This window comes from Peromyscus maniculatus, chromosome 19, assembly GCF_049852395.1.
Source record: "Peromyscus maniculatus bairdii isolate BWxNUB_F1_BW_parent chromosome 19, HU_Pman_BW_mat_3.1, whole genome shotgun sequence".
Classification (NCBI taxonomy): domain Eukaryota; kingdom Metazoa; phylum Chordata; class Mammalia; order Rodentia; family Cricetidae; genus Peromyscus; species Peromyscus maniculatus.
This window is the reverse complement of record NC_134870.1, coordinates 59,150,789-59,170,796: the sequence shown is the minus strand read 5'-3', so window position 1 is coordinate 59,170,796 and position 20,008 is coordinate 59,150,789. Positions and strand designations below refer to the sequence as shown.

General features: G+C 48.9%; 1 protein-coding gene across 10 annotated transcripts in view; it reads right to left on the bottom strand.

Moving 5' to 3' along the window:
- Window positions 1-14,741, bottom strand: part of Ldlrad4 (low density lipoprotein receptor class A domain containing 4) — a 361,303-nt gene extending 346,562 nt beyond the window's left edge. For 5 of the 10 annotated variants that reach the window (XM_076555415.1, XM_076555419.1, XM_042263754.2 and 2 more), the window contains exon 1: window positions 13,811-14,147. The gene's annotated coding sequence lies outside the window, so the exon portion shown is untranslated. Of the gene's footprint in view, window positions 1-13,810; window positions 14,148-14,451; window positions 14,561-14,605 lie in introns of those variants that run through there. The other 5 variants (XM_076555414.1, XM_076555420.1, XM_042263752.2 and 2 more) reach the window with 3 other exon arrangements.
- Window positions 14,742-20,008: the final 5,267 nt, after the last annotated feature.

Sequence of the window (20,008 nt, the reverse complement as noted above, 5' to 3'; positions counted from 1 at the left end):
TGGTGGAGAAGCCACCTGACCAAGGCAGGACCCCTGACCAAAGGCCAGGGACACTCGCGCATCAGGATGAAGTTTCAGGCAGAGAAACCACAGAGGCCTGGGATAGGGATTTCTTGTGAGGAACTCTGAAGGGAGGCGATCAGACTCCCGGATGGCACACACCCAGGGAGTACCGTGAAGAGTGGCATGGTCTGTGATGAATTTACAGATAAACGACAAGATTTATTCAAAGACTGGACTAAGGGAGGGATTAAAGATGCCAAATGCCAGGCCTGAATCACTGGGCGGGTGGAACTGTCGTCGATCAAAATGAGACCATAAGAGACTGAAGGACGTTAGGAAGAAGACCAAGGGGACATGAGTGAACACATCGGGCCTGAAGGGGACAATGATGGACAGAAGGGAGGTCAAGAGGGGCCTCCATAGAGTTTGAAGTCAGAGCATTTTTTATTTTTTCCTTTCTTCCTTCCATTCTTGCCCTCCCTCTCTCCCTCTCTCCTTCCTTCCTTCCTTCCTTCCTTCCTTCCTTCCTTCCTTCCTTCCTTCCTTCCTTCCTTCCTTCCTTCCTTCCTTCCTTCCTTCCTTTTACAGTACCGGGGACCAGACCTAGGGCCTTGGTAATTTTCAGCAAGTACTTTACCACCGAGCCACACCCCCACCCCAGCTCATTTTTGTACACTCTGACTGAGACACTTGGAAATGAAACTGCCCAGCAGGCATCTTAGGGTAAAAGCTCTGAGCCTGAAAATCAGGGCAAGCTCCCTTATGTAAAAACATTACCACTCCCAACAACAGCAAAAGGATTCTGCCTCCGTCTAGAAATCTCTCCACACACAAACAAGGTGGAGCCCCTGTTCTCTCGTGCCTCGGACCACAGCTGTGCCTCACTGGAGGGGTTCACAGCCAAAACTCAAAGATAGCTTCGCCTCGACGATGTTATCCTAAATGGCACCAAATGCAACAATCAGGTCCTAGAAGGAATCTGCTTCAAGAAAGAGTGTGCTAAATTCTCCAGCCTGCTTTCCAGACTAGTTCTTCAATTCTTTCCTGGCCTTGCTGAGACATCCCTCTCTAGCACCTCCAGGAGCCAAAAAGAAATGTCTCTTGATGTCTTACCATATCCTAGCAACAGTAAACAAGAAAGTGACCTTCATGGATCACAGTTACCACTGTGTCTTCTGATGGCAGACAGCGTATGTGAATGATAGACAAAAATAACAAGTTATCCACTGAGGCAGCCCGGTTTCTACGCAAATGCGAAGAGTGTGTTTCATCTACAGTTTCCTGCAGGGCAGACCCCTTCCTCAGGGACCTTGCCATTTTAATACAGTCCTGCATCAACTCGCCGTGCATAACTACAAGAAAAGCCCTGTGCAGAAGTTATTTAGTACGTATTGATCACACAAACTAATTACCAGAGAGATCAGAAAACACTTCATTTGCCACCTAAACTATTGACCGGTGACCTCGAGCACTGTTAACAGGAGCACCCGCCACTGCGGATCTCCTGGGAAACTGAGAGAGACGGACCCAAGGAAAGCCAGCAGACGCGCCAGCCTTCGGTCTTTCTCATCAGCTTCGGAGACAGGCTGGAGTCTGCTGTAGACATCCCAGCACTTGTCTTCAGCAGCAGCTCCGGGCAGTTGCAGGAGCTCATTCACCAGAGGCAACATTTCCTGGGGCTTCAGGGGGGGAGAGCAGAAAGCTGTGGAAGCAAGTGTGAACAGCAGTGTGAATGGCTCACACTTGGAAGACGAGAAGGGGATCGGGACACTTGGCAGAGGAAGACAAGAGTCACGCACAACCAACAACAAAGAGATGAGCAGGAAAAAAGGATGCAGCAGCTAACAACGTCACCTCCGCCAGGACTGGACCAGAGGCCGGGGCCACACAACAGGCTAGCACAGAAGCAGCGTTTGCCAAAAGGGGATGGACAGAGCCGAAGTCAACTCACATCCACAGCTGAACACCCTGGACCGAGACAGAAGCCAAAACTGAGGGTCGAGGGGAAGGGGTTAGACTGTGGACGGAAGTCCAGGTGAGTGGGACGCAGACCTACCTGGCTCCCAGTTCATGGCCAGCAACAGGATGAGCCTTCATGTTCGTCAGAACCTGCGACGCTTTCCTGAAGCCCTTGAAGAGCTACCGATTCGTCCAGAAAACACTTGTTTAATATGGAAAGGAAATGAAGACTCACTGAGTGTCCCCAACTCACACTTGCTGCAGGGGGATGCCTCTGTTCTCCACAAGCCTCCTGGGGAGGGATTCACAGTTTGACCCTCCTTTATTCTCATTGGTTTAACTACATCTACTTTCAAATTCCATTTCTAGTGTTCTACCCTAACCTCTCAAAACTGCAGATACTATGTGTCTGCCCTGTCACCAAGTGCCATTCCTCAGACTCTGTGGCCCTCAGGAAACAGCCTGCTGTGTGGTTGGACAGTAACAGATTGCCTTCCAATTTGGTTTTGCACATTAAAATAAAAAAAAATTAAAAAAAAAAACAGCTGAATTCCACTCTCAGCTAAAAGGCACATTGATTATAGAAGTAGCAAATTTATTAATTACACTTCCACGTACATTTCATTAATTATTTGCTCCATAAAACCAAGGAACATGAAATTAGATACTGTCTGTGGGAAGCTTTGAAAAGTTACCAACGTTTTGCAAATAGAAAGCATTCTTATTCCCACACGAAAGCGATGGTTCTGACTTCCTTGTGTGAACCGTCTGGGGTCTGAGAGTTAGTCATTTTTCCAAATGTGAGCGAATAGGGAGTATTAAACAACAATGGTCAAGTCCCAGCCCACAGCACAAATTATCAGATACGACACAAGAGACCAAAGGAGCTATAACGTCTCTCCTGAACACCCCTCCCAAAAGCTCGGTCGTCAGAGTGGCAGGATGGGGAAGCGGTATGGCCCTTTGCAGGTGGGATGTCTCTAGGTCCCTGAGGGTTTGCCCTCGAAGGCCATAGCAGGACTACATCTTCATCTTTGCTTTCGCTTTCTGGTCAGGACATGAGCTGTTTTGTTCCCCGACATGATCCCTCTCCCCTCACCCCTGCCACGGTGTGCTGCCTCTCCACAGGCCCCAAACCAATGAGACTAGAATGTCTAAAGCCGTGAGCCAAAATGACTCTTCTCTCCATGGGCCAATAATCGCAGATATTTGTCACAGCAACAGAAAGCTGGCCAACCCGGGGAGTATACAACAGGCTTGTTTTTCTTTGTCAGTCATGATGTGGGTTTTGGCAAAAAAAAAAAAAGGGGGGGGGGGAGCGGGGAGCAGCTACAGCCCAGCACCAAGACACAAGAGCAACGATCATAAAGAGTACTAGCCAAGGCTGGTGTTAACCAAACATGTGCCCCTTGTCCTTGTTTAGAGTCTGCCGACAAAATTCCTCACCCTGTTTTTGCCCTTGAGAATTGGCCCATCCTTCTCCTGAGCCATTTATCAACTACAAAATCTGTATGGACCCCTCATGCCCCATCTATCCCAGGAAGACTTTGTTCCTTCAACACCCGCCCGAAATGCTAGGCGGCCTCCCACCACGGTTGCATGCGGTCTAGGATACGATTAGACACCCACAGCACCCTCGCCCTCCATCTAGGCGCATACTCCTGGCTGTGAGTTCACTTCTGTCTTACTGCATTCCCCCACTGCTGGCTTAATGACCTCCTGACCGAGCTGACTCTCGATACTGTCACACTGTCACATTGGGGATTACACTTCAACATATGAACAGGGTGGTGGGAGGTGGAGGTGAGGGACACAGTCAGAGCACAGCTTTTGGCCCCTCTTAAAGTCTCCCTCCGTTATCCAACGTCGGCAGAAAGCCTCGCCTTTCTCTTCTAGTGCGGCTATCACTACAGTGCACACATTTGTCTTCCACCAGTTGGGGACAGATCTATGTCTTCTGATATTTTCACTCTCAGAACCTAGGGCTTGGACAGCATATGAGTTCTAGGAGGGGAAAAAAAGTGAAGGAGAGGTGGGCTGAGGAAGCACCTGCACTACCCACCCTTTGGGCCTAGTGGCCTCTCTCTCCTCCATGTATGACGCTTTTCTGAAATTAGACTTGATTATAAGCCTGCTCATGGAACTGTCCTTATTTGCCAGTTACTTCTTACACCACATTCCATTTTTCTCTTGGTCTCTAAGTCCCCAAAGAGCATGCGCTGGGCCTCTGACCACATTCCAGTTCCTGGCAGGCACTACACAAACACTTCAGATTTGGCTTAAGAGCTTCCATTTAGGAAGCAATGTGTATGGTAATGGGCCCCTCCCAACTGGTTGCACACACCCTATCTTCCAAAATGTCAGAAATGGGCAAATAGTCACGTTGGAGAACAGCAAAGTGAGGTATGGCGTCTAGACACTCTCTGGGTTCACAAAGCTTCCAAGCAGTCTAGCAGGACAAGAGCCCTAGAGGGATGGCTAGAGAAGAAGCAGGTGAAAGCAACCCCCAGTTGTCCCCAGATCTATGGGGACCCGGGGACACAGGCCTGCTCAGTCCTTCCATGTGTACTGTGGGCAGTTACCCCAAGGCTCATGCTCAAGTCCCTGTGCCGCTCTGCCTCCTCCATCAGGACAGCGTCCTTCCTTAGTCATCAAAGTGTGCCCAGATCTTCAAAACTGCACACAGTAGAGCATGGTGTCACACGCCTTTAATCTCAGTATTCAGGAGGCAGAAGCAGGCAGATCTCTGTGAGTTTGAGGCCAGCCCGCTTTACAGAGTGAGTTCCAGGACAGCCAAGGTGACAAAAAAAACCCTGACTCAAAATAAAAAATAAAAAATAAAAAAATTACCATGATTTTCCTTAACTAAATGTGCTATGCAAAGCTAATTATAACTGTATGTCTTAGCTAGGGTTACTATTGCTGTGATGGAACACCACAACCAAAAGCCAAGTTGTAGAGCAAAGTGTTTATTTGGCTTACGCTTCCACATCCATAGTCCATCACTGAAGGAAGTCAGGACAGGAACTCAAACAGGACAGGAACCTGGAGGCAGGAGCTGATGCAGAGGCCACAGAGGGGTGCTGCTTACTGGCTTGCTCCCCATGGTTTGCTCATCCTGCTTTCTTATAGAACCCAGGACCACCAGCCCAGGGATGGTGCCACCCCTCATCAATCACTAATTAAGAAAATACCCTACAACCAGATCTTTGGGAACATTTTTTCAATTGAGGTTCTCTCCTTTCAAATGACTCTAGCCTGTATCAAGTTGACATAAAACTAGCCAACACACTGTATACACACATTTTTTTAAATTTTTTAAAATTCTTTTCAGATGAAAAAAAATTTAAATGCAGGACCACCAATTTAAAAGTTTTAATATATATATATATATATATATATATATATATATATATATATATATATATCATAATCCACACACAGATGAGAGGAAAGGGTGGGACAACAATTTTAATAGCCAAAGGAGCAGAAAAACATTCAGTCAAGTTAACTGAGAGTTGACTACACCTTGGACATCCTGCACCTCACATATCCAAAAGGCACCCAGGCAGCCAATCACCACTGTGCAAGAGTGAACTGGAAACTAAGGAAACATAAAAAGCAGCACCAGCCAGCCACACACAAGGGAAGGTGACACTCCGTGTGTTTTTTCAGACACTTGGATACTGAGTGAATATTCTAGTACCTATCCAGTAACACTGAGCACTCAGCTCCATAGCAACCACATCTACCAAGAAGCGGCGTCATTTGAAGAAAAGAACATGGGCCCCAGAACATGCCAAGGGACCGTACTAGCCAGGCCTCTGGAATGGCCATCACCCCATTGCTGTGGATGATTGATTGATAAATAAAAGACTGATTGGCCAGTAGCCAGGCAGGAAGTATAGGCAGGACTAGCAGAGAGGAGAATTGAGAGAACAGGAAGGCAGGAGGAAGAAACACCAGCCTGCCATCCAGGGAGCATCATGTAAAGGCAGCAGGTAAAGCCATGGAACACATGACGACATATAGATTAACAGAAATGGGCTGAGTATAAGAGTAAAAGCTAGAAAATGGTAGGCCTGAGCTAATGGCCAAGCAGTTTAAATAATATAAGCATCTGTATGTTTATTTTATAAGTGGGCTATAGGACTGCCAGGGCTTGGCGGGACCCGGAGAGAAAAACTCTAGCTACACACCATCAATGAGACTCCATCTCTAAGGTCTTGGTGCTATCCACACGGCCCACTACCCAGGAGAGCAGGGAGGGATATGGCACTCACTGTGCCTCCAGACACCCAGAAGAACCCACCCTGAGGTCCAAACCTCAGGTAGATGGTGCAGAGTGACTCCAGGAGCAGACATTGCAATCTGTCCTTACCATGCCTGTACCCCGCTTGAATACTCCTATGAAGAAGGCTTCACTCAAACCAGAACTGCATGCACAATCCCACGGACCCTGCCTACTGTCTACCAAGCAATGCACACTGAGTCCTGCACACACACCCCAACACACACTCACAGAACAGATGAATGCCTTGCACTGTACACAAGTCCCCCCCGTCCCCCTCCCCCCGCCCCGCCCGCCGCCTCAGGGATGAAGGTGCCCATGAAGATAACTACAGTGCACTAATTACAACCAGCCCTGGAAGAGCGATGTCTTCCTGCATCCTTCAACTTCAAACCGTCTGCAACTCCAGCCTTTCTAACCTTTCAATAAAAGACTGACTTTTATTAAGCAGACCCCACTAAAATGATTTTCATTTCTCTCAAGATTTAGGAGCGAGCAGTTTGGGAGACAAGGCTTGGTTGAGTAGCGGACAGATCTGGAAGGGTTGAGACCTTTGCTGAGTGAGCACCTGAGCACAAGTACAGAGAACATGAGGTACCTCAGCAGAGGACACAAACACGGGTAGCACAGAGAAGCAACCACTTAACCAGCTCGGCGTTCAAAAGCAAGTATTGTTCTGCAAAGGACCCTAGTTCAGTTTCTAGAACCCAAGCAGACTGGCTCACCCCCTCCTGTAACTCCAACCAAGGAATCGTCTGTCACCTTCTTCAGACCTTCAAGGGCACCTGCACATATGGGAACATACCCAGACACAGACACACATATACAATATTAAAAATATTTTTCTAAAAATCCCTAAAGGTGAATATTACACACTCACCATAAGAAATATTTCGGAACAATATATAGATCACATTACAATTGCTCACGGTTGAATACAATGTTTCCAAAGAAAAGGATATATTAATTTTGTATATGATTTTACAATCAATCAATAAAATTCTATATATAAGTTTATACCCAGTCAATAAACTGAACAGAATCAACTAAACTGCTTATACTGATCAGCTCCAGAGATGATGGAATCATAGGCAATTTCAGTAAATTTTATTTTCCTTCTTTCTTTCTGCATTTCCTATTTTCAGTAGTAAATGAACAGGAAAAAAAAACAACCTTATTTCTGCCCAGATATTAACAGATACAGTTACACTTGGACAGGCCCAAGATCTAGGTGCCCACAGTATCACAGATACAAAGAAGACAGAACCTAGACCAGGATAGTCACTGAGAGACCTCATCTCCCCAACCAGAACCTTCCAGACCAGCCTGTGGACCAATCAGACAAAAGCTCCAACATGTCCTGCAATGAGTGAGTGCCATGATGCCTATTTGTATAGGAGATGGCACATGATCCAGACACCAGTCCCAAACAAGTGTCTGCTAGATATTGAGCTTAGAAGGTGCCCTGTGCCAACCTATGGCCATGAGAAGGTTTCCAAACTGAGCAAGAGCTGTTCAGTCAGGCCCAGTTTTATATGCACATCTCTTGGGAGCTTACCTCTTCCTATAATCTCAAACCTACATGGACTCTGTGTTGGTCCCAAGATGCACAAGTATTCACAAGGAGGATATGCGTATCTCTGTGTGGCTAATTAATGGATGCCCTGTGGTGCCAAGTTCAGAATCTTCAAGATGTGCTTTCAAGTTTCTTCAAATGGGAGCCAAAGGGAGAAGTGTGGTACTCCATGGTCCTAAATAGACACTTGGAAGTTTTCCAGCCTCCCCTCTGCCCTACACACTCTTCTATGGGCCGGTTTTACCCCTAGGAAGTGGACAGACACCCTCCTCCAGCCCGCTGTGGAAAGGGAAATGCATGGAGTTCTGAAGGGCATGGAAAGGCGCTCTGTTGGTTTGTGCCTTGTCTTTCTTTCAAGGAAAACTGAAGGTGTAACATAAGGAACACAGAGCTGCTGACTGACGGTCCAGTTCTCAGAACTGAGGCTCTCACCACAGACCAGACAGCAGAGAGCAGAATCGGAACAGGGATGGTGGTGAGGAAACATCAGATGAGGAGGCAGACGGGAGGACCCTGGGCATGCTCTCTGTGTAGGCCCACTGGAGCCTACACAGAGACAAGTAGAGAAATGGTACCGCATTCCTCCTCAAACTCATACGGCCTCTGATGAAGAACAGGTGGCCCGTCTGTGTAGCCCTTTCCCAAAGTGTCAAAGTCATGTATCTCTTAGCCAGATGGCCTGAGCTGTTCTGGACTCCATTTTTTTTTTTTATTTACAATATTATATGACTTTGGATAACTTCCTGATGTGGGTCCGTACAACACGGACGTCAGCTCTGTCTGTCACAGAGCTGCTGTGAAGATAACATTAGCTGATAGATGTGCAGCTCTGAGACGGGAATCCAGCAGAGAACACATGCCCATACGTGGAATTCCTGCCACCGTGCCAGGGTCCATGCAGGTCTGACCAGGTTCAAGGAGCCTTTCAGAAAGCAGTCCTCTGGCCTTAGACAGTGAGAGTCTACTACAGAAACTGCCACCCCAACTCAGTGCACAGGTTGCCAGTCCCTGGGGCCACACGCAATAGGAATGACGCTCAGCTGCGCCTCCCGGGCAACTGCCTCTATTTGGAGAGAAGTGGCCCGCAAGCACACAGGAACCAGCACAGTTTGGCAGGAAGCCTGCATTCTGCAAACCCCAAGGGCAGGAAGTCCACACACACCAAAGGGTCCCCACCACACCCTGTGAGAAGGAAGGGTCAGCCAGAGGGGATGGGATGGGTTGTTTCCTCTTCAAAGTAAGGCTTTGAAGAGACGCCCCGCGGCAGTTAGAAGCGGGGTGGCTAAGGGCACACACATGTTTCTCACACCCACCCAATTCCTGACCTTAATGTCACTTAATAAGGCAGGCCTGGAGTCCTATCTGCAAGGAGAATTGCAGATCACTTGGCTCGGCTCCACATATGAGGTGGCTCTGTAATCTGAGCAGTGTGTCCACTAACAACTAGAGCAAGACCATTAAGTTCATTACACCTGTCACTCTGCCAGCTGAGTCGCCAAACTGCCACGATAAAAGTACATTATGCCCAAGGAGTGCCACCCAACCCCCTTCCAGACAGCGTACACCCATCTCCGGCAGACAGTCGGTGCTTGGTGTCTGTACCTGCATAAAGGCCACAACTGTAAACAGCTTTGGAACTGGGCTGTGGAATACCTCAGGCTCCCAGCAGCTATGAAGAAGCATAGAAGAAGAATGTGGATATAGACCAGAAGACCAAGATAGAGACAGGGATGGACAGCTTAATAATAATAAAATAATAATAATAATAATAATGGGGGACAGATTTGTTAAGTGGATTCTGCTGTACGGCCCAAAGTGAAAGTGAGAGACACACCCTTTTCACCTCTCTCAACCAAGTCCCAGCACTCCAGGCGGCAGGCAGCGGCCTCCTGCGCAGCTGTACCTTCAACCAGGCCCCAGGAGCAGCGCGGAGCCAGCCGGGCTTGCAGTGCAGCCGCGTTGCAGACAGCAGCAATGTATTTATCCCTGTCACGTAACATTAACAATCTGTCTGGAGCTTGGCAAGCACCAACTTGCACTGTCATATAAACTGTCTGACAAACTTAAAAGTTTCATAAATGCTTCTCTTTCCCCAACAGACAACAAAGCATCATTTAAAAAAAAAAAAAAAAAGTTGTCATCTTTTCGGTTCTCTCTCTCTCTCTCTCTCTCTCTCTCTCTCTCTCTCTCTCTCTCTCTCTCCCTTTTTCAAAAACTAAGGAAGAACAAGAAAGAAAATCGGCCACAAAAGGACCCAAGCAGTCAGGAGTGACCTGTCAGTGATCTCCACCACCTCACTGTTTTTCCTACACCAAGTAAATGAATGAATAGGGGGGGGGGGCGTATGGGGTCAGCTGTGAGGGTACCCGGGTACTGAAGCAAAATCTTCAAAACAAAAATATAGTCATTAAAAATTAATAAAGGGTGTGGACATCCAGCCCCCACCTCGGTCTACTCATGGGAATTCGAGCCAGACATTCTGCGTCCTCATTAAGTGGATGCTGGCAGGCTGTCAGGGTTTTAGTGGGTTCTGGGAATGCCAATATATTAACCAGAAGACTTTTTGCATACCCTTTAGAGTTTTTATTCTAGAAAAGTCAACCATTTGGCACAGTAGAGCCTTATTTTTGTCCAGGAAAGCTCTCAGCTGCCAATCAAGGGAGAAATTACATTCTTCATAATTTCCAAGACCTAGCTGGAAAACAGGCTTGGTGGAGAGAAAAGTCCTCACAAAAACAGCTTAAAAAGGCCAAAGTACCATTTTTAGTAGGAATTCAAAGGAAAGCAATCCATATTCAAATCAAATGGATATGTATCAAAACAGACATTATTCTCAAGTCTTCCTGCAACAGAGGAAAACCAACATTAATTGGAAATCTGAACCCAATATAATCTAATAGCCGTGAGCAGTGCAGGCGTTTGCTTATCTCCTTTTGTTGCCAAACATGAATACAAGCAATGGTACACACACGTGTGCACACTCGAACATGTGCACATAAACACACATACACAGTCTTCCCCAAAAGCGGCAGGTCTTGGGATTATAAAATTCAAATAGTATGCAGAATTCCTATTCCTATTTGTGTGAGGTAGAGGCATACGTGTGTGTGTGTGTGTGTGTGTGTGTGTGTGTGTATGTGTGTTTGTGTGTGTGTGTGTGTGTGTGTGTGTGTGTGTGCACGAATGTGTGGGCCAGAGGTCAACATCAGGTCTTTTTCGATCTCTCTCCACCGTATTTTTTTAGTCAGGGTCTCTCACTGAACCTGGAGCTCACCAACTCATGTAGACTGGTTGGATAGCAAGCTCCAAGTATCTGCCCATCTCTGAACCTTCAGCCCTGGCTTCTACGTGGGCACCAGGCATCTTATCTCGAGTCCTAGTGCTTGCATGCCCAGCATCTGGCTGACTGAGCCATCTCCCCAGACCCCTCTGTGCTTATTTTAAAACTCACCATTCACTTCTCACGTACACTCATAATATAGGTCAAGATGTAATTCCCATCTAACACAGCCCGTGCTGGCAGAAAGTAACTTTGACATCAGAGAAAAGATGGCTTCTGAGAGATTTTTCTACAAAAGGGAAGGCCTGAGGAAGCAGAGGACAAGTGAGCTGAGGAGAGACGGAGGGACGAAGGAAATGAGGGTAACACAAGAACATTGCTGTCTGCCACCACTAACATTTACTACGTGTGTCCACACGAATCATGTTGAGTAACTCCAACGTTTTCCAGGTTAAAATGCTACACTCCTTTCACTCCTGTGACTTGCGGGGTTTTCGCCGTCAACTCCGACCCCAAAGGAGACACATAGGCTAGAGACTCCACAAGCCCAGATTCAGCAGAAAGAAAAGAGGAAACAGGACCAGGGAGGGTTTCTATAAAGATTTAACCAGTCTACACACTTTCGGGTATTCCTGCCCAGAATCCTATGGACGTTGGCTTTATTTTTATGATGATATAGGACAACCCTACATACCACAGTGAAGTGACTGGCAATCCGGGGTGCCTGCGCAAGGATCCAGAGTTTGGGGGTCTTTACTTGCCAGTCAGCCAGAAACTACCCACGGGGAGCAAAAGTCATCCTTTCCTCTCTTTGCTTCCCTGCCAGGGGAGGAATCCACCCCTCCAGCAACCCGGATAAAAAAACAGTGACCCATGAGCTACAGGGCTGCTCTGCCAGGCTGCTAAGTCAAGCAAGACTACAGCACAGACCCAAGCTGTAAACACCTCTGCAGACGGGTCCTTGCTCTCAACATGCCAGGCAAGAAAACTATTCTTAGAACAGTTAGCAGTTGGGGGAAAATAAATATTTGCCTATGGATGTCTATATTCCAGTGGAGAAGGGCAGGGAAGGGACTGTGGAACCTCAAATGATGTGCCAACAGATTGCCACAGAATCCCTTAAGAGGCACCTGGCACTGGCTGGGCTCCACTGCAGGATCATGGTCATGAAAAGCAAGCACCCCAGAGGATTCAAAGGCAGCCTTAAATACCTGCTGGCAAGAGTCTTCTCCAACACAAACACAGACCTACAGGAACTGGCACCATAGACATGGGCAGTGAACTCTTCCAGGGGTAAGAGCGGAATGCTAAGAAGCTAGAGTGATTGTGGTTGTTGTTGTTGTTGTTTAAACAAGAGGAAAGGCAGCTACAATTCCATTACAGTAAATCCCTTACTGACATTTATAGTCCCAGCTCTAATTCTTAACTGTGTTCTACATAAATGGCAAAGTTATCTCTTAAAGAGTTAAGCTTTCACAGGCATGACAGAAAACAAATATCAAAATTCAATAAATATATATGGGTACTACTCAGACCCATTCATTGTCCGGGTAATGATTCAAATTTGATATTGTTCCTTTACAGAACATATATTCCAAAAGCAATGTGCAAAGGCAGATTCGCAATGCCAGTCAGCTGAATTGAAACTCTAAGAAAAGACTAACTTCTCCCATACAAAATGGGGGCCTGGCTTGGCTGTGTATACTTCATAGAACCTTCCATGTCCTGAAGGCCCGGGTTAGCTACAGACAGGAGGATAAGGTTTGTGGACACCCAAACTGATGGAAAGAGCCATTGTAAGTGAGGCTGGCAGTGCTGACCCAGCATAGGCCCTGCTTTTTTTTTTTTTTTTTTTTTTTTTTCTTGGTTTTTCGAGACAGGGTTTCTCTGTGTAGCTTTGCGCCTTTCCTGGAACTCACTTGGTAGCCCAGGCTGGCCTCGAACTCACAGAGATCCGCCTGCCTCTGCCTCCTGAGTACTGGGATTAAAGGCGTGCGCCACCACCGCCCGGCCGGCCCCTGCTTTTTGCACCTGGTGCTAGGACTGAAAAGCTGGGCCTCAGCATCCTAGGAAAGCCAGCTTCCACTAGAAGCTACCTCTCCACTCCAGCTCTCTGCTCCACCTCAAACACGGTTCTTGAGATCACACCTCTCACTTCACGCCCCAGTGCCTAACACACAGAAGGTCACCAATAAATATCACAGTCATAATTAACTTTTAGTGAGGAGTTCAGGGATGGCAAGGTGGCAAAATAATTAGAAAAGAAAGAAGGGAGAAAAAAGCGAAGGAAACAGGCACCGAGGAAAAGAAAAGCCAATCAAAATAATCCGTTCTAGCTCATTAAGAGTCTTTGTGGAAAAACAAAATATTATGTTGACTGATGTGGCCACTGACACTCAGCAGTCACTCCTGGGCTGGGGCAGAAACTAGGAAGCCCCACTTGTTTTAACGAGTTTCTTGCTGTCCTGACCAGCCAAGGCAATGCCTCTCCAGGTAACCCGGAACAGACGCGCCTGGTGTGGGCTCTTGGAATGACGCCCACCCACCATGCGCCCCTGTGGTCCTGAAACCTCTGCACACCGAGAACCCTCCAATTTAAAAAAACAAAAAAAAAGTTTAAAAACAAGCAAGCAAATGCTCTCTGTGGCACCACAGCGAGTTAACGCACAGAGAGCCTACTGTCTCCCAGCAGCGTACTCACAGGGCGCGCCCCCAGCCGTGCCCAGACGGCACGCCGGGCAGGGGTCCCGGGAAGCCTCCTCCAGCCCGTGGAGCGCAAAGCCCACAACAAAGGCAAGTGCAGGGCCCGGCTGGGTGCTCTCCGCTTCCTGTTTATTCCACCGTGAGGGTCAAAGAGAAATTCAACACACGCCTGCTTCCTCCCGGCCCGGAGACCCAGCCTAAGTGTAACAGCAGCCGCCCCAGACAATCGACTTTGCCAGCCAATGCCAGGAGCCCCGGGCAGCCCGCGGCCGACGTCAAAGCGCGCGGGAGGAGGGTGGGGGGGACCCGGGGAGACCGTCTGAGGGCTGGGAAGCCTGGAGCCCTAGAGCCGAGGCGCAAGGTGCAGGGGGAAGCTCCCGCGCCGCCTTCTCGCTGCTGACCTCCAGCCCCCCACGACTGCAGCAGCTCGCACACAGGCCTAGGAGCGTCGCCGCTTGGGGCAGGCACCCCCCCCCCGTGCCCACCCGGGCCGCTGGGCACTGCAGGATGAAGCGGCTTCAGCGGGACACTCCAGGACACCGGGTCCGGCTTGGCAAGACTCTGCCAGCCGAGCGCTCCGAGGATGGCCAGACGCCCCGGCCGCCCTCCGCGCCCACCCGCGACACAGCCCACACAGACCTGGTGCGCGGGTCTCGGGGACGCCAGGGCTGGGAGGGCAGCGGTCGCCGGCGCAGGCTGGCGGGCATCCCGGCCCCTTGCCCGCCCCCTCCTCCCGCCCCGGCTCAGAGGTGAACTCCGGCCAGACGCAGAGACCGCGGCGGGCGGCACTCACCTGCAGCAGCCCCCTAGATGGGCGAGCGGGACCGCCCACCGTGCCGTTCGGCCACCGGCCCTGCGGGCTGCGGGGGAGGGGCAGCGCTCCGGGTGGCGCGACACGGCGCGGCGTGGCTCTTTAAGAAGGACCTGCCACCGGGCTGGCTCCCGGAGCTCCCCGCCCCCCTTTCGCCTTCTCAGGACTTGCAGCCTGTCTGGCGGCCGCCGCGGCTCCTCCCCGGCTCGCTGGGGATCCCCGCCGGCTGACGGGAGGGAGGAAGGAAGGGAGGGGAGCAGAGCGCCGGTGCTGTCGGGCTGGTGGCCCGGGTCCCGCCACCGCCGCCGCCACCGCCGCCGCCGCCGCCGCCGCGCCGAGGCCGGGTCTGTCTCAACTCAGCCTCGGCCGCTCCTCCCCCGGCTCTGCGGCGGGGACCCGGCGCGCGGCCAGACGGCGGGGGCGGGGGGCGCCGCCGGGGATGCGGCCCCGCCCAGGTGCACACCCGGTGCCCCCCAAGGCTGCAGGACCCGAACTCCCGGGGGCGATCAGCGCACACCCGGGATCCGGAGCTGCGTAAAGAGCCTGGAGCTGGGGGTGCGAGAGGAGCGCTCGCTGCGGGTAGGCCACGGGCGGTTTGGGAAGGGGGCCACCTACTGCCTCCGGGGGCTGTGGATGCCCACCCGCAGCGGAACTTGATCCTCGGCTCTCGGGCACACAGTAGGACCACAGGACAGTGAGTGGGAATGGTTAAGTGTCTGAGGAGCCCCCTCCTCCAGGTTGGCGGAGATCCTGTGGACTCCCTGGTGTCCTGCCCTCTTCTAGCGAAATGGGTCTGGACTAGGCAATGGGGTGGATCCTTCCTCTAGGAGCTGTGACCCTTTTGCCCTTGAAGAAAGACCTTCAAGTCCTGCGAACGCTGGGACGGGACCTCTACTGGAGTGCACACAGTAGGTCATCGGTTCTCCAGAAGTACCAGAACACACACAGCCATAATTGATGGAGATGGATTACTGCCACCGCCAATTTTATTGCAGTCAACACATTTAGAGAGCTGAGTTCCTCTCTGCCAAAATTATCCTCCCGGCAGACCTTCAAGATACATGAACCCAGGTTTCAGGTTTGGTTTAACAGAGATGGAAATTTAAAGGGGTAACAGCTTTCACCTCTTGCCCACACTCCCACCTCATACTCCAATGATACCAGAGAAATGAATATTTTGAAATCTGCAGTTAGTGTATCAGTAACTTTTCTGCTAGTGGAATATTCATTCAGTTTTTCTTATGTCTTCAGTGCTACTCAGCCATCATAGCAATCCGAGTTCGTATGTGATCTAGCAATAGCTGCCACGGTGGAGACTCGTACATTAAGCATTTCTCACAGGTTGCTTTTATTTCGTCCTCACAGTGACAGTGAGCTAGCTAGTCCCCACTTTAAAGATGACGAAGTTGAGGCTGTGGAGCCTTTGGTGATGTGCCCCCAACCACAAAGATCAAGGTTTAGCGTTGCTAAATGGCAGCGCCTCACACGGGGTGTTCAATCCACGTACCATACCGCCACCTACCTACGGCAACTTTCACATCCAGTTCCGTTCAGCTCGGCCCAGGAGCAACCGAGACACACATCTGGCTATGTCTGGCGCTGTGCTGGCTCCCAGGTGGGGATGCTCAGCTCCCAGATAATAGAGGAGCACTGTCGGGGAGGAGGGGCTTGGAACCCAGCTGTTGGGGCAAACTTTCTTGTTTTCCGTTTCAGCTGTGGGCGCTCTCACCCTTACCCATGGGTACCGCACGTTACAGTAATGGGAACGCTGGCGATACTGAGCTGGTTTGCTTTCGGTAAAATTCATCCTGCTTGTGTTAGTTTCAGTCAGCCTCATCCGTGTTCTGTCCACTCCGCTGGATGCCAGAGCTCAGGCAGGAGCTGGGGGGGGGGGGGGGTTGTTTTGCTGTCTGAAGGAGAATGGAAATTCCTAGTCACTAAGGACTCAGAAGACTTGGGGGAATGACCAGAGCCTAGCAATGGGACAGACCAGTAAACAACATTGAAAGATGATATCAATTAATTGGATAAAAATAAAATAATTTTTTTCAGAAAAAGGAAATGAGTGTGGGGGACATCTTTTTTAGTGTATCATTGTAGATTCCTTGCAGTTCATCTTATGTCAATTAGCCCTGCCCATATTTAGTCCATACAAGGTCACTAGCCTGTCATCTAAAGACATAAAAATGGGGGCGGGGGCGGGGGGGGGGGGAGATGAGCAATTGATTAAAATAAAATAAGATCTAAGGGCCCCAAGTGACCACAAGATGAATGTGAGTCAGAGAGTATGATTCTGTTATTTAGATCTCACACGTAACATTTAAATAAAACATAAGCTGTCCAAAATAACCCCATCCTACTCTTTGTGCCTTTTAAACTGGAGAAAAGGAGATAGACAGACTTGCACTGTGGTAACTCCAGTCCTGGAGAAGTAAGTCTGGATACTCAGAAACAGAATCTATGGATGAACAGGTCCAAGAGTGCAGGCCTGCCCCTTGTGCCTCAACAGCAGGGTTTCATCTTACTGCCCGGGATGGTCAGACCTCAGAGAGCAAGCTATGAACCGGAGATGGTCCTCCTTAGGATCTTTTGTGATGCTGGCCATCTGCACACACATACCACTCTGGCATGTGTCTGCCTCCATGCTTCAGGGTACACACACCTACAAGATCCTCTTTCCTCGGAATTAGGTTTAAAGTCACAAGAGATGGCAAAGGACCCCTTCTGATTTCAGTCTTGTGCGATGAAGGACCACCCCCCTTAGTGGGGACAAAACCTATATGTTTTTTTTTTTCTTGAAGACACAGAGGAGGAGGGAAAAGGGAAAAATAATTAAATGGCTGCCTCAAAGATGACCCACTTGTATATGGCATCTAGGCAGCATTAGCAAAATAATGAAAATGTTCCTACATGATTTGCCACTTACAAATGAACATTCCAGGACTAAGAATTCGTTAGGTGGTCCTCAGAGTTCTGCATCTCCTCAGTCTGTCAGGGCCACAGCTGCCTCCTTTGGTGCCAGCCTAGCCATGTGGGACCTGTGTTCTTGGAACTCCTTCCTAGTGAGCTCTAAAGTCAGGGAGAATAGGGGAGAAAGTTGTGTGATATTTGGAAGGAAAAAGTACTGTGTGGTTCTTTGTGACGCCCCTTCTCTCCCCCTTGACTTGAGATCCCCTTGTCTCCACCAGGTATTCCTCCTCAGTGTCACCAAAGTCCTAATCAGGGGTGTGGGCAGTGCTGTTATAGAGGTTCTTAGCCTTTCACCTGGGTCTTCCTCATCACTGAAGTTGAACAGACAAAAGGCAGCCCAGGTTTGTCTGTCCCTGTTGCCCCACATGGCACCCCTGTCCCAACCAAATTCACAGCTTCTCATCCCATCCGCCGGCCCCACCTCCCTCAGCAAACTCAGTCCACATCCTTTACAAGGGTTGTGCTTTTCTGAGCAAGTCCTGACAGAGTAACGTCTCTGTGTGCCTATCTCCTGTCTTAACGGAGGACCAAGTAGAGCTTGTCTCTCTCCATGTAGTTCTCCTTATACAAGAATGTCCCGTTAAAAATGGCGAGCTACTTGAACAGTCGCTTAACAATGAAGAATTCTAAATGGCCAATAAGCATGTGAAAACACACCCAACTTTCATGGGGCTCATGAAAAAAATACCACTAAAATAGATTTTTTAAAAAATTTAAAACTGGCCTCTCTAAATGTTAAATAGATTGGGGTCCATCAGAATTGGCGTACCCGGCAGTTCTTCTTCCCGGTGGTACCAGAGAAGTGAATGCAGAGGACCAAGAAAAGACAAGAGCAGGCAACTTTCCACCAATCTGTTCATTAAAATGCAAAAGGAAAAACTAAAAACAACCCCACGGTCCCAAGTGCATGAAGGATAAACAGTTTTAGGTACATTCGTATAATCAAAGCTTAAGTGTGGCTTAATTTAGAACCACTGATAGACACAACACGGATGGATGTCACATTTATTTGGCTCACAGAAGACAGACAGAAACATAATACTGTGGCTTTATCTTATTTATATGATGTTACAAAATGTAATAATTGTTGGTGATAGGAGTTAGAACATTGAGGGGGGGCTGGGGAGATGGCTCAATGGTTAAGAGCACTTGCTGCCCTTGCAGAGGACCACATAATGGCTTACAACAGTCTACAACTCTGTTCCCAGGGAGGATCCAGTGCCCCCTTCTGGCTTCCTCAGGCACTGCATATACATAGACATGCCTGTCTAAAATTCCAGTAGTTGTATACTTAAAATTGTGGTCTGGGGGAGGTAATATGTGTGTGATATAATAAAAATAGAAGTGTGAGAAGGAGAATTAATTAATTGGCTGTAGGAAGACCTGTGGTGATACCTTATTTGTGCTGAAATGTGATATTTTATTTGTATGTTAATAAATAAAGTTGCCTGGAGATCAGAGGTCAAATAGCCATAAACAGAAGTCAGGCAGTGGTAGCCCACGCCCTTCATCCCATCACATGTCAGGCAGAGTCTCTGTGTGTTCAAGGACACAGCCAAGCTTGGTGACACATGCCTTTAATCCCAGTACCAACCATAGAGACCTGGAGGTTTGTATAGACAGGCAGTGACGAGGAAGTCATGTGGTTGAGCTTAGAACCAATGAGAAGGCAGAATAGGAAGGCAATAAAAACACAGGCTACACAGGAAGAAGCTCTCTCTGTGGAAGCTACTGCTGGTGGTAAGCTAAGGCTAGTCATGGCTATTGCTCTGATCTCTTTGGCTGTTACCTCTGTATTTGGCTCTGTGTTTCTTACTTAATAAGACTGTTTAGAAATTTGTCTACAAAGACCTGATAAGATGAGGTCACTCTGTGGTAGGCACAACTCTTTCAGATAGAAATATAGCAGAGAGAACTATGTACATGCTATGGTTTGGACATGAAGCATCCCCAAAGGTTCGTTTGTTAAGAGGTTGGTCCTTAGTCCAAGGCACTAATGGGAAATGGTAGAACTTTTAAAAAGTGCAGCCTATGGGAGAAGTTAGAGCATTGGCAGCATGCCCTTGAAGGGATATTGGGCCCCTGACCTCTTCTTTTCACGCTTTGCCAGTGGTTCTCAATCTGTGGGTCACAACCCCAGGAGAACCACATCTCAGATATTTACATTATGATTCATAATAGTAGCAAAACTACAGTTTTGAAGTAGCAACAAAATAATCTCATGAGGAACTGTATGAAAGGGTTGCAGCATTAGGAACACTGAAAACCACTGCTCTTGGCTTCCTGGCCAATTCTACCACATGCTACCACGATGAGATACTGTACCAGCAGGGTATAGAGCAACCAGGGTAAGGTGAATGTGGGCCTAAAGCCCTGAAACCTGGAGGAAAAATGACCTCCTTTCCAACTGATTTT